The sequence below is a fragment of the Choloepus didactylus genome, chromosome 9, assembly GCF_015220235.1.
Source record: "Choloepus didactylus isolate mChoDid1 chromosome 9, mChoDid1.pri, whole genome shotgun sequence".
Taxonomy (NCBI): domain Eukaryota; kingdom Metazoa; phylum Chordata; class Mammalia; order Pilosa; family Megalonychidae; genus Choloepus; species Choloepus didactylus.
In genome coordinates, this window is record NC_051315.1 from 63,312,362 (window position 1) to 63,325,548 (window position 13,187).

Sequence of the window (13,187 nt, forward strand, 5' to 3'; positions counted from 1 at the left end):
CTGAGAGATTCCAAAAGGAGCCTAGAGGTCACTCTGGTGGGCACTCTTACACACAATATAGATAACCCTTTATAGGTTCTAATGACTTGGAATAGCTAGCAGTAAATACCTGAAACTATCAAATTACAACCCAGAACCCCTGAATCTTGAAGATGATTGTAAAACAATGTAGCTTATGAGGGGTGACAATGTGATTGGGAAAGCCCTGTGGATCACATTCCCCTTTGTCCAGTGTAGGGATGGATGAGTAGAAAAATGGGGGCAAAAAAAAAGCACCCAGTGTTCTTTTTTACTTTAATTGTTCTTTCTCACTTTAATTTTTATTCTTATTACTTTTGTGTGTGTGGTAATGAAAATGTTCAAAAATTAATACTGGTGATAAATGCACAACTATATAATGGTACTGTGAAAAACTGTATGCTTTGTATGACCGCATGGTATTGAAAATAAAATTAACTTTAAAAATTTAAAAAAATTAATGAGATATTTTACATTTTTTTCATATTTAACTCTTCAGAAATCCAGTTTGTATTTTACACTTACGGCACATCTCAATTTGGATTAGCCACATTTCAAGTGTCAAGCACATCATGGACCTGATAACTGCACATTAGATAGTGCAGGGCAAAATTAAATTGCAATAACAAACAACCCCTGAAATCCCAGGGGCTTAAAACAACAAAGGTTTACTTTTCATTCACATCCATCACTGGTCAGCTGAAGGCACACTGCATGTTTTCCTTAATTAGGGATCAAAGCTAAGACATCAGTCTCTACAACACATTTCATGGCCAAAACAAGCTTCATAGCTATACCTAACTTGGATAACCCCAGGAAAAGAATCAGAATTAGGTAGACTGCACTCACTTTTTAGTCATGATTTTAAACTTTCAAAGTTTGTCTTTAAGGAAATGTATCTTTTTTAGTTTCCTTGTATTTTGGTAGAAACCTGCTTCAAAATGCAAATCAAATTATAGAAAGTGCCTAAGAAGACAGGGTTAACATGTAAGTAAACTGCTTCTGCTACTAGCTAGATAAAACCAGGACCTCTAAGATAAAAGAAGCTTCTTTACTACAGAACAAAATTCTCCCTTCTACAAAAGTTTCTGAAGACTGAGAAAAGCTATTAAAAGGATTTCCTCATAGTCTTTATAGTTAACTTTCTGTCAACTAACACTGTAACATAAAAATTAGTTGTCTATCCAAAATATATTATAAGGTATTATCTCAAAACTTAAAGCTTTGTTTTCACAGGTCTAAAGGTGAAACCCATTTCTTCCTAAAACAAATGCTTACATTCTATTCCATCTTCACTTAGGCATTCAAAGAAAGAATTTTAGCATGAGAGGACCATGATTAATGCTGAATTGTATGAAGTATTGGGGATTAAAGGGTGTCACAGTGAGGTGTAAGTGGCAGGCAATAAAAAAGCAATACTAGGAGGGATTTATGCAAATATAACAGCACATTCAGTTCAGGGAATAAATGTACTAGTACATATGCAGATTACTTTCTCAAAGGAGTTAGTCCTCCCTACAAAATCTTTATTTTGAAGTTGGGTGTTCTAGCCTTTTATTTATCAATCTAGAATAAAACAGGCTCTTATAAAAAAAAAACGGAGGCAGTAATATCTAAATGTAATTTTCTGAGGAAAAATAATAAATAAGAAAAAACAAAAAATCAACCAACAAAACTACCAAATCAAAACCAGCCACTCAGTTCAAACTTAACTCTCCAATGCCAGACAACAGGGCAAAGAGAAATTGCCTGTTCCCCTATTACCCAGAGAAACATCTCCACTAAACTTTTATCTTTCTAAAAGAGTATCTTGTAAATGACAGAAAATATACACATTTTCCTGCATGTTTTATTGATACTAACATGTCATAGCTAATTAACTTACAGCCCCCTCTCCCCCACCAAAATTTCCAAAACTCTCTTTTCCAAAGAGTTTTTGTAGCTCTTAGCTCAGTTTAGCCACTCTCACAACTTTAATCATGCCTATTACCCCAATCCTACAATAATGACAGTCCTTTGTCCCGAATAACTTTAGTCCTTTATCTCTTCTACCAAGCCATTACAACCCAGCACCACAAATTTAACGCATTAAGGCCAGAATCAATCTGCCTCCCCCAGATCAGTTACCCCTTACAACTCAACCAATTATGTGGACTTATCTTTTATTTTCAATAGTCAATCATCAAATCCTGTAAATTCACCCTTTGAAAGAAATTTCTAACATTCTTACTTCTTTACTTTCATTAATTTACCCCTATATAACTGAAGTAGCATCCCACCTTCTTCAATGCTAGTTTCTCCCCATTCCAATCAATTCCTGAAGTATGTCTTCCAAAGCATTGATTTATTCATGTTATTCCTCTGTTCAAGAATCTTCAAGGGCTCCTAAAGTCGAGTAAAAATATTAAAATCCTCACCAATAGAATTCTGAGCTCTCCACACTCACACTATACTTACCCAAATGTGTCCTATCAGCCACTAGTCCCCGAACATCCCAGCTTTCTATTTAGGCTGCTACAGTATTTCACTAAGTGTCCTCACAATTAATCCAATGAAACACTAATCTCTACAAATGTACAATCTAAAAGAGATAAGGGATACTGCTTCCTTTCCTTAAAGGGTCAGAAGTTTACTTTTCACAGGATTTCTCAGAAACTAATGTGGTAATTAACATTTTCATATTTAATAACTTATTAATAACTAAATGTTTTTCCATTTTTATTTTTTTAATTAAAAAACCATTTTTGGGGAAATGCTGTGCTAATAAACTATCTCCTGGACAGACTGGTCTCTACTCTCACTTATATTGCTTTTTACCTTATTAGTAAACATCTTCCCCTCATCTCCCTACCTATCCAAATCCAAATCCCGTCTTCAAGTTCCCCCTTCTCTATGAAGTCTTCCCTGACAATCGGAGCCCTCTTTGATACCCCATTCCTATGAACTAATACACAATTATCTGCACCATAAAATTTAGGAACTTATTACGTTGATATATACTGCCAATTACACACTGATTTAATTGTGTAATTATGCTTCATATGTCTGCTTTAAATAACTCCTTCAAATCGGTAAGCTCCTTCAGAACATGCACATACTTGTACAACAAACTTATCAAGAAAGTATTACTTATTTGACTAAATACCATTCCACCCTAAGAAACTTATTCACCTCCTCTCTTCGGTTCTTGAGCGTTTACTATCCCTTCTTCCAAATGAGGCCCAAACAAAATTTTAAGCATGAGCAGCAATTAGAAGAGGCACATAAAGGCTTTCTCCTTCATACTCAAGAAAAAGCAAGAACACTTCATACAAGTATGAAGAATGAGTAGCCCCTGAAATTTATCAACTAGCTTCTTTCTAATACAGAAAATAAAGTAGGGACATAGTCTAAATAGTCAAAATCTACCTTCAAGACTTTCATAAAACCATAAATCCTCTTGCCACTTATGAAGCAAGTTAAGTACTCACACCCAATCCACGATGTTACCATGAACAAGGCTAACTCATTGGTTGCCAAATCTAACATCCCATTCTCTCATCTTACACATCGTCTCCACAATATCTGACCCTGGTAAGTACTCTCTCTTTCCTTAAGTAGTTTATTCACTTGGCTTCCCTTTTCTGGAAGCTCTTTCTCTGTTTCCTGTGCTGGCTCCTCTTCTACTTCTTACCCTCTAAATGTTAGGAATGCCCTAGAACTCAGCCCTAAGGTTTATTCTCAATTTTGGTTATTTTGTGTTCAGCTCCTGAATTTCTATTTGGTTCTTTTCCAAGTGTGCTATGTAGTTTTTGTTAGTCTCCAACGCTCCTGTTAAAATTTTTCTATTTTGGTTTTATCTTCTTGACCATAGAAAACATAGGTTTTAGTTCCTGTTTAATAATTCTAGTAGCTGGAGCTCCAATGTGCCAATGGGTCTGTTTTTGTATCTATGATTTCTGCTGGTTTTTGCTCATGTGGTCTCATCTCCCCACATGCCTGGTTACCTGATTATATGCTGGATATTGCACTTGAGAACTCTGCAGAAAATAATTTGAGGCTCATAATGACATTATTTTCCAACTCTTCTCTATCTTTATTAATTCCCTACTAAGTTAGTAATTCTCAAACCAGCTTCACTCAAAATCACTTGCAAACTTTTAAAATACATGTCTTTCCTAGGCCTCATACAGAGCAATTAAATTAGAATTGGATGCAACAATCCTGTAACTAGGTATGTACTCAGAACTGAAAGCAGGGACATGAAAACATTTGCACATCAATGTTTCTAGCAGCATTATTTACAATAGCCAGAAGATGGAAACATCTCAAGTGTCTATCAAGCAATGAATGGATAACAATACGTGGTATATAAATATAATGGAATATTATTCAGTAAGAAGGAATGAAGTCCTGAAGCATAAAAGAACATGGATGAACCTTGAGGACATTATGTTGAGTGAAGCCAGACATAAAAGGACAAATACTGTATGACCTCACTAATATCAACTAATTATAATCAGTAAACTTATTGTAGTTAAAATCTAGAATATAGGTTACCAGAGATAGCATGAGGGTAGAGAATGGGGAGTGGATGCTTAATGTGTGCAGAATTTTTAACTAGGCTGAATTTAAATGTTTGGAAATGGATAGAGGTGATGGTAGCACATTATGGTGAGTGCAATTAAAAGTACTGAATTATGTGTGATGGTGGTTGAAAGGGGAAGCACAGAGTCAGATATGTCACTAAAAGGAAAGCTAGAGGATGAAACATGGCACTGTATAACACAGGGAACCCTGTGGTGGACAATGACTGTCATGAATAGTATAAATATAAAAATGTTTCATGAACTAGAACAAATGTATATCACTTTTACAAGGAGTTAATAGAATGGTACATGGAAAAAATGCACCTAATGCGAACTATGAACTACAGTTAAATATTCTTTCATTAACAAATGTACCACACAAATGCTAAGGGTCAATAATGGAGGGGGGGTAGTTAAGGGGTATGAATTTTTTTTTTTTTTGAGTAATGAAAATGTTCTAAAATTGAATGTGGTAATAATGAATGTATAATTATGAGCCACTGATTGTATATTTTGGATGGATTGTATGGTATGTGAATATATCTCAATGAAACTGCTTAGAAGAGAACAAAAAATCCCCCCACTCTTTTGTGTTCTGGGAAATGGCTCACTGCAAAGAACCACCCTTCCCCATGACTTAGATAAGACCTGCAGTTGACCCCTTGTTCACCTATGACAAGGCCAGACACAGACCCTCCAAATTCCCACTCTTTGTCTCACAAATGATTAGCTAAACCGTTTGTCCTCCTGAAACTACCTAGACTCAGAGAATTCTTGTTCAGCTGACTGTCTCTCCCTCTGATTATAAAAACAATCTCAACTGTAAAATCACCCCACCAATAAGTTATCTACTCCTCCCTATAAAACTCTAAGACAAAACTACCTCATCAAGACATTCTAATCATCAGGTCAAGGGAAGCCCTCCCTATTGCAATAGCCTGAATAAAATCAATTTCCTTAAAAAAAAAAAAAAAAAACTATAATTGGGAGAGTGAACACAGTCGTTTGCATCTTTAAAAAGCTCTATATGAAGAGAGGCTAAGCCTACTTATAACTGTGCCTAAGAGTCACCCCCTGAGAACCTCTTGTTGCTCAGATGTGGCCCTCTCTCTTTCTCTAAGCCCACTCAGCAAGTGAACTCACTGCCCTACCTCCTACATGAGACATGACTCCCAGGGGTGTAAATCTCCCTGGCAACGTGGGACATGACTCCCAGGATGAACCTGGACCCGGCATCGTGGGATTGAGAAAGCCTTCCTTCTGGACCAAGAGAAGGAAGAGAAAAGAAACAAAATAGAGTTTCAGTGGTTGGGAGATTTCAAATGTAGTTGTGAAGATATTCTGGAGGTTATTCTTATACATTATATACATATCCCTTTTTAGTTTTTGGTGTATTGGAATAGCTAGAAGGAAATACCTGAAACTATAAAACTGCAACCCAGTAGCCTTGATTTTTGAAGATGACTGTATAACTATATAGCGTATTCCATGTAACCACGTGGTTGTGAAAACCTTGTGGCTCACATTCTCTTTAAACAGTGTATGGACAGATGAGTAGAGAAATGGGGACAAAAATTAAATGAATAATAGGAGCAATGGGACGTTTGGGGTGTTCTTTTTACTTTTATTTCTATTCTTATTTTATTTTTTTTTGGAGTTATGAAAATGTTCAAAAACTGTGGTGATGACAGCACAAATATATAATGATACTGTGAACAAATGATTGTACACTATAAATGACTGTATGATAAGTGTATATATCTCAATAAAACTGGAAGAAAAAAAAATCTTACAAGGAGTTTTTAGTACTGAGAAAGGGATTTTTTTTTTCTCTTGAAGGCCAGAGTAGAGGTAAGTTTTGCAGGGAAGAAAAAAAAATAAAATAAAAAAATAAAAAAAAATAAAAAAAAAAAAGTTCCCTGTGAGATTCTGTCATGCAACTGAAGACTGAAAAGCTATGACCTGAATGACTTCATTTGGTCACATTTATATCCATTAATGACTCCCCAATTTTCATCTCCAGTCCAGCCTGAGCTCTAGACTCTGATAGTCAAATGCTTACTTGAACCATCCACTTGGAAATCTAATAGGCTTTTCAAATTTAACATAGCCAAAACAGAATTCTTAATTCCCTCTTTATGCCACCCCTCCCCCAGGGCTTTCCCTATTACTAATCTAGCCAAATTTAGTATCATCATTTGACTGTATTACTAGATTAGCCCTGTGCTTACTCTTGCCATCCCAACCCCCTCAAGCCTGCCATAGGGTTCTTCCAGAGTGATCTTTTTAAAACATAGATCACATCATTTTCCTACTCAAAACTTCCCAAAGTTTTCCCACTAAATGTGGAATAAAATTCAAATTCCTTACCATGGCTATGTTATCCAGTCTCTGACTACCTCCAACCTCGCCTTCTAATACTCCTAATTCACAAAGCCTCAGTCACACTGGTTCATTCCCTCTTTCTGGAATACTTTTTCCTTCAAATTTCAAAATGGCACACTCCTTCTCAGTGTTCAGCTATGTACTGGAATTTCACCACCTTATAAGCAGGTAGTTCCTAATCATCCAATCTAAAACAGTTGTCCATTCTCCAGATTTTTAAATATTCCCTATTCCATAACCCTGCTTTATTTTCTTCATACCACTATTTATCTGAAATTAGAGTATGTTGTGGCCGAAGAACCTAGAGAACATTAACTGGAATACTGTAGTATACCCTCAAACATTTGTTGACTGACTTCTCTAATCTAGATTGCTGGTAGGATGATTCATAGAATTTGAGATGTATGAAAAAGTATCAACATCAAATACCATTATAAAATGAAGCGGAATACAAAATGGTCCCCAAGGACCACCAAATGAATAAGTAGCTTAGATAACAAACTATAATAAAGCTGACTTAGACTCAAAGTAACATAGCACTGCAGAACAACGCTTCAAAGAAAGCAAGAAGATCAGACATCAGGTAATTTCCGTTCTGTTTTATCTAATCAGAATTATGTGCATTATTATTACTGGCTACATTACAGTATAAATTTGGTTAACCATAAATGGAATATACAACTTCAGAAAACAAATTAAGAACAGAAGTATTTAAAAACACACTGAGCAGCCATTTGTTGAAGACGCATCTAATGAGTTGTATTGGCTGACCTCTAAGACTGTATGGTTTAAATCACGTCACTAGATCAGAACAAATACTGCCATCATACTTACCAACATTAAACAGCCATTTAAGAATGAAGGAAAGTATCATCCCCAAGGAATTAAGCACTCTTTTTCCATAAAAGACTAAGAAAATAAGAAGTGTGACCAAAACATACATTTTAAATGATTTTATTTTACAAGTCACATCATGTATTCTAGATTTTTCTAGTCATAGAAATTATTTTTAAATTCCCAGGCTCTTCAACATACTGTTGTCACTGCCATCAAGAGACTTGCAAATAAGTACAAACTAAACTCAGAAACTATATTTCAGAGTTTCTAAACTATTTGGCTCAAAAAATTCTCTTCAGAACATACATGTACTAAAACTCACCATAACCAAACTTAACTGCAAATAAATGGGGAAAATACTTATATTATGAAAAACATTAGGATCCTTAACAAATAAAGATGTCTTACAAATTAGCAGTGGGGAAGAAACACACAAAAGGAAAATAGACAAAAAACATGAAGTGCATTTTACCAAAGAAGCACAAATAACCACAGACATGCAAAAATGTTCAACTTCCCTGATAATCATATGGATGCATTCAGATTCTATTTTTACTCCCCAAACTTTGCCCATTTGGTAAAGTATCTCAGTGTTGATAAAGTATGCAAAAGTCCTTTCTCTCATACAATGTGGTAAAAACGCATTTTTACAATATGTCTAAAAGCCTTAAATAGTGACACTTTTTAACCCAACAATTCCATTTTTAGTAATTCTGCACAAGGAAATAATTACAGAAGTATAAATTTCTATGTAATGGGACAAAATGAGAAATAACCTAAACACATAATAGATTAGTCAAATAAATCATGGAACATCCATATAACAATTCTTACTAATGCAACCAAATAAGTCTGTTGTAGAAAACCACTGATATGGAAATGAGCAGTTGAAAACAAAGTTACAAAACTATAAAACTTTTGTGTATATATATACACTATATATAGCAGACTATATATAGCAGAATACCAGCAGATAATTTACCAATTTTGCTGGCTGTGGAACTGTTAATATACTTTTTCCTGTTTCCTTTTCAGGGCTTTCCTGAATTTCTACATCTGTTTTTTATTACTTTTTCTTTCCTGCATTTCTTCTTCAGTATTTTCTGTTGGATTGATAATTTTCTACCTCCTGTCCCAGTTTAGAAGCTAAAATTTGCATTTTTGTTTTCCTGATAGTTACTTATAACCAATCTATAAATTTCTGGAGAAAGGCTAAAACTATCCTCATGATTTTTCCTCCTAAAAATAACAAAAACCCTTTACACACAGACCAACACCTCATGAGTTGCCCACTCCAATTTCTGTTTTCATGCATAGAATTCCACTTTTTAGCACTATAAAAATTAACTACCAAGAATACTGATTGCAACTGATTAAAACACAAAAAGATAAAAAATATATATGAGGTCATAATAGTTCACCAAAAAAATAGAATCTCTGACAGTTAAGACATCAATTCTTTCTGAAAGTAAGAGTAAATAAAAGGAATGAATTTAGTAGTTTAATCTGCCCTTCTTGTACAAACTATTTTGGGGTAAACAAATATCTGAGAGAGAAAAAGTTCTTCATAGAAGAATCACAAGTTTAAATAAAAAGGAATGAGAGAATTAGAAAAATCACCACTTTGCACCTCAAAATGATTCCAAGTGACAAGGGAAAGTTGCCAAAACCATTAGGTGAAAAAGGTGAGACTTAAGGGTACATACATCACTCAAAGTCCTTGCCTGAATCCTAATTTATATAGTTCTTGTTTGAATCCTAATTTAAACAAATCCACTGTAAAAAAACATCAATCCCTTTAACTCTTAAAAATTATTAAGAACCTCAAAGAAGCTTTTATGTGACTTATACATATATCTGCCAGAGACTGGGGGTGGGAAAGATGCACTGACTACAAAGTGGCATAAGGAAACTGGGGGAAGGGGGTGTTGTCATGAAATGATACTGTATCTTGATTGTTATGGTAATTATACAACAGTGTGTCTATGTCAAAACAGGCAGAACTGTGTACTTTTAAAAAGGGGGAATTTCACTTTATGTAAATTACAACTTTATAAAAATGAAAAAAAAATCTGTTTAAAAAAATCTCAGGACTCCAAATGGCCTCTGTCTACTTAAGTATATATAGCAATACTTTCCATATAGAGAATCAAACCTGGGAAATTTTGAAACGTGTTAATTCATTCAAAAATAACAATAAACTCATTACATATTAACATAAATAACAACTTTATGAAAACTGACTATATTTTCAAAAAAAAGTAGAAGAGTTTGACATTTTTGCAATCTTTTTAATATGTGGTTTATTAGAATACAGCTGGATTTTCACATCTGCTTCTGCATTTAATCTGCTGTGTTATCACATCTTGTAGTCTCTGGAAAATGCCACTGCATACTAGTGAGATGAGGGTAAAACAGGCAAGTAACACCTTGGTATTATTGTGAAAAACAGTTTCGACCTCACACATTGCCACGAAAGGTCTCAGGAATACTCAGGGGTCCCACACTATGAGTATTATTTCATGAGAATTATAATTTCCTGAAAATTATTCCATGAGTATTTTGGGGCAAAATTACACAATGCCTAGAATTTGCTTTAAAATACTCCAGCAAAATAAAGCTATAAATGGTAGAGACAGAGGAAACAATAATGACATGATGACAGTGTTGATAACTGATGAAACTAATAGTTTGAGTAAATGGAGGTTCACTAAACATTTTCTCTGCTTTTGTGTATTTTTTAAATTTCCATAATTTTTTTTTTACAATTACCAGTATTTTACAGTCAAATTATCAACTTTTTAATCCATCTCTGTGATAACTATTATTTCTTGCATCCCACTAGTTTTCTCTGGATCCATTTTTCTACTTAATTATTTAATCCTTCAGTAGTTATATTTCAACAAGGATCTTTGGATAATAAATTCTCGGTCCTTGAATACTTTAAATGTACTCATTAAGCCCTAACTCTTGAGTAGTAATTTAACTGGATATAGAATTCTGAGTTGCTGGTTATTTCCTCTCAGCACATTGAAGACATCTGTGTGGCTAATGAGAAAAGTTGCAGGTTTGTAATTCTTTGTTGGTGAACTGTCTTTTCCCTCTGTTTTCATTTCAGGTGATCTCTTTCTCTATAATTTCATTGTAAGTCAGGATTGGACTTATTTTTACTTATCTTACTTGATACCTGAAGTAAAATTCTGATCTGTAGACTATACTTCTTCAACCCAAACCTCTGTAATAATCGCATTGAATATTGCATCTCTGCCATTCGCACCATTCTCTAAGATTCTTATGCTGGAATTCTGTCTTCAATATCTCTTAACTGCTTTTTAATTATCTCTGTGCTGCATTCTGAGTGCACTCCTCTGTTTAATATTTGCTCATTCTTTCTTTTTCTATGTCTATTCTAAAAGTTGTTCTGGGGTCACCCCACCAGCACTACCAAAAAAAACACCTTGTTTTCATCTAAGACAATACTGATAATAAGACATCACTATCAATGAAAAAGAAAAGGCAATACTAATTTCATTTCCAGGACTTCTGATTCTTTTCATATCTACCTTTTCTCATTTTAGAACTTCTCTATGGATTCCATTACTTTCTTTATCTTATTAAGAATGATAGGCATAGTGACTTAAATGTCTTTAGCAGATTTTTCTATCTTTTTAAATCTGACATGAATTCATCTTCTATTGTTGGTTTTCTTGGCTATCTTTCATTGATTTTGCCATGTTCACATATTTAGAGATTTTGGTTTACAAACTCATCTTGAGTACAATTTTTCTTCCTCTCTCTGTATTCACATCTCTGAGTCTACCAGTTTTACAAGTGCCTTAAAGGAGCCCCGCCACACTGTAGACAGAACGAGGTCTTATACTGGCTTTAGTGGTAATAGTGAGGATACCACAAATCCAGACAATGGAGCTAACAAGCTCAATGTTTCAGATCAGCTCAGATGTTGGTCAGAAGACTGTTGATGTCCCATATCCCTCAGTCCCTCTCCACATTTCTGTTAAGTATACAGCTTTATTTAAGTTGTACCACTGAGTATTGGCTTACCCAGCAACAACCCTTTTTGTGTTTTTTTTAGCTACCCTTTAACAACTCCCACCCCTGGTTTAAGGAGTGAACCTAAACTCTGGGCCAAGCCCTCTCACATGGGATACTTTTATTTATATTAATTATTAAATAGGTTATAATTCCTGATCTAAATACCTACCTGGTATTTTCATCCTATCACAATAAAAATAACTAAAACTTAAACATTACAAGTTACAGTATGTGCAATATAACTATGATAGCATTAAAAAATGGATGTGATGCCATCTTACTCCTGAGATGAAATTAGAGAAACTTCTACTTTCTACATTAAATATTTCCATAAGTTTTATCTTCCAAACCAAGTATGTATTATTTTTTGTAAAGAGATAAAACAAATTTTAATGAAGTACAGAAAATACACAATTATAAGACTCAAAAAGAATAAACAAACAAAAAAAAATGAGTTGAATGATTTTTCCCCAAGCTTTTTCTAATGCTTTATTACACAGTTTTAAAATAAAACAAAAATCTGAGCTCTCCTAAAATTTAATGAAACACCTTGACATGCACATATACATACATCCCACTCATTTCCTCTGGATCCATTTGCCTGCTTGATTACTTAATCCTTCAGTAGTTATTTCAGTAAGGTTTGGATACAGATTCCCAGAGTAAAAGGAACTCAGACATAGAAACAAAGCTGGGTTTAATGTACAATATCTAAAAAGTCATCCTCAGGTTATATTTAATATGACAATTTTAAGGTCTAGTAAAAACAATAATTAGGTTGGTCCCCTATTTGTATATCAATGTCAAAAGTGAGATCTACCTATTACTTAAAAACAGTATGGATCAAAATCATTCATATTTTTTTCCATTCTTTTTTAAACACTGTAAGGAGTGCATTTCTACCATAGACTCTGCTTGTGCCAGTTTGAATGTATTATGTCCCCCAGAAAAAGCCATATTCTTTGATGCAATCTTGTGGGGCAGACATAATAGTGGGGATTAAGTTGGAACGTTTGGATTAGGTTGTTTGCATGGAGATGCGCCCCACCCAACTGTAGATGACAACTGATGGGATATTTGGCATGGCCCCACCCATTCAGGGTGGGCCTTGATCAGTGGAGCCATATAAATGAACTGACTCAAAGAGAAGGAACTCAGTACAGCTGTGAGTGACGTTTTGAAGAGGAGCAAGCTTGCTAGCGAGGAACATCCTGGGAGAAAGCCATTTTGAAACCAGAACTTTGGAGCAGACGCCAGCCACGTGCCTTCCCAGCTAACAGAGGTTTTCCGGACCCCACTGGCCATCCTCCAGTGAAGGTACCTGAT

General features: G+C 34.6%; 1 protein-coding gene across 2 annotated transcripts in view; it reads right to left on the bottom strand.

The window, feature by feature from the left end:
- SP3 (Sp3 transcription factor) overlaps positions 1-13,187 on the bottom strand; it is a 70,582-nt gene that overhangs the window by 42,730 nt on the left and 14,665 nt on the right. The gene's annotated exons all lie outside the window — the stretch shown is intronic.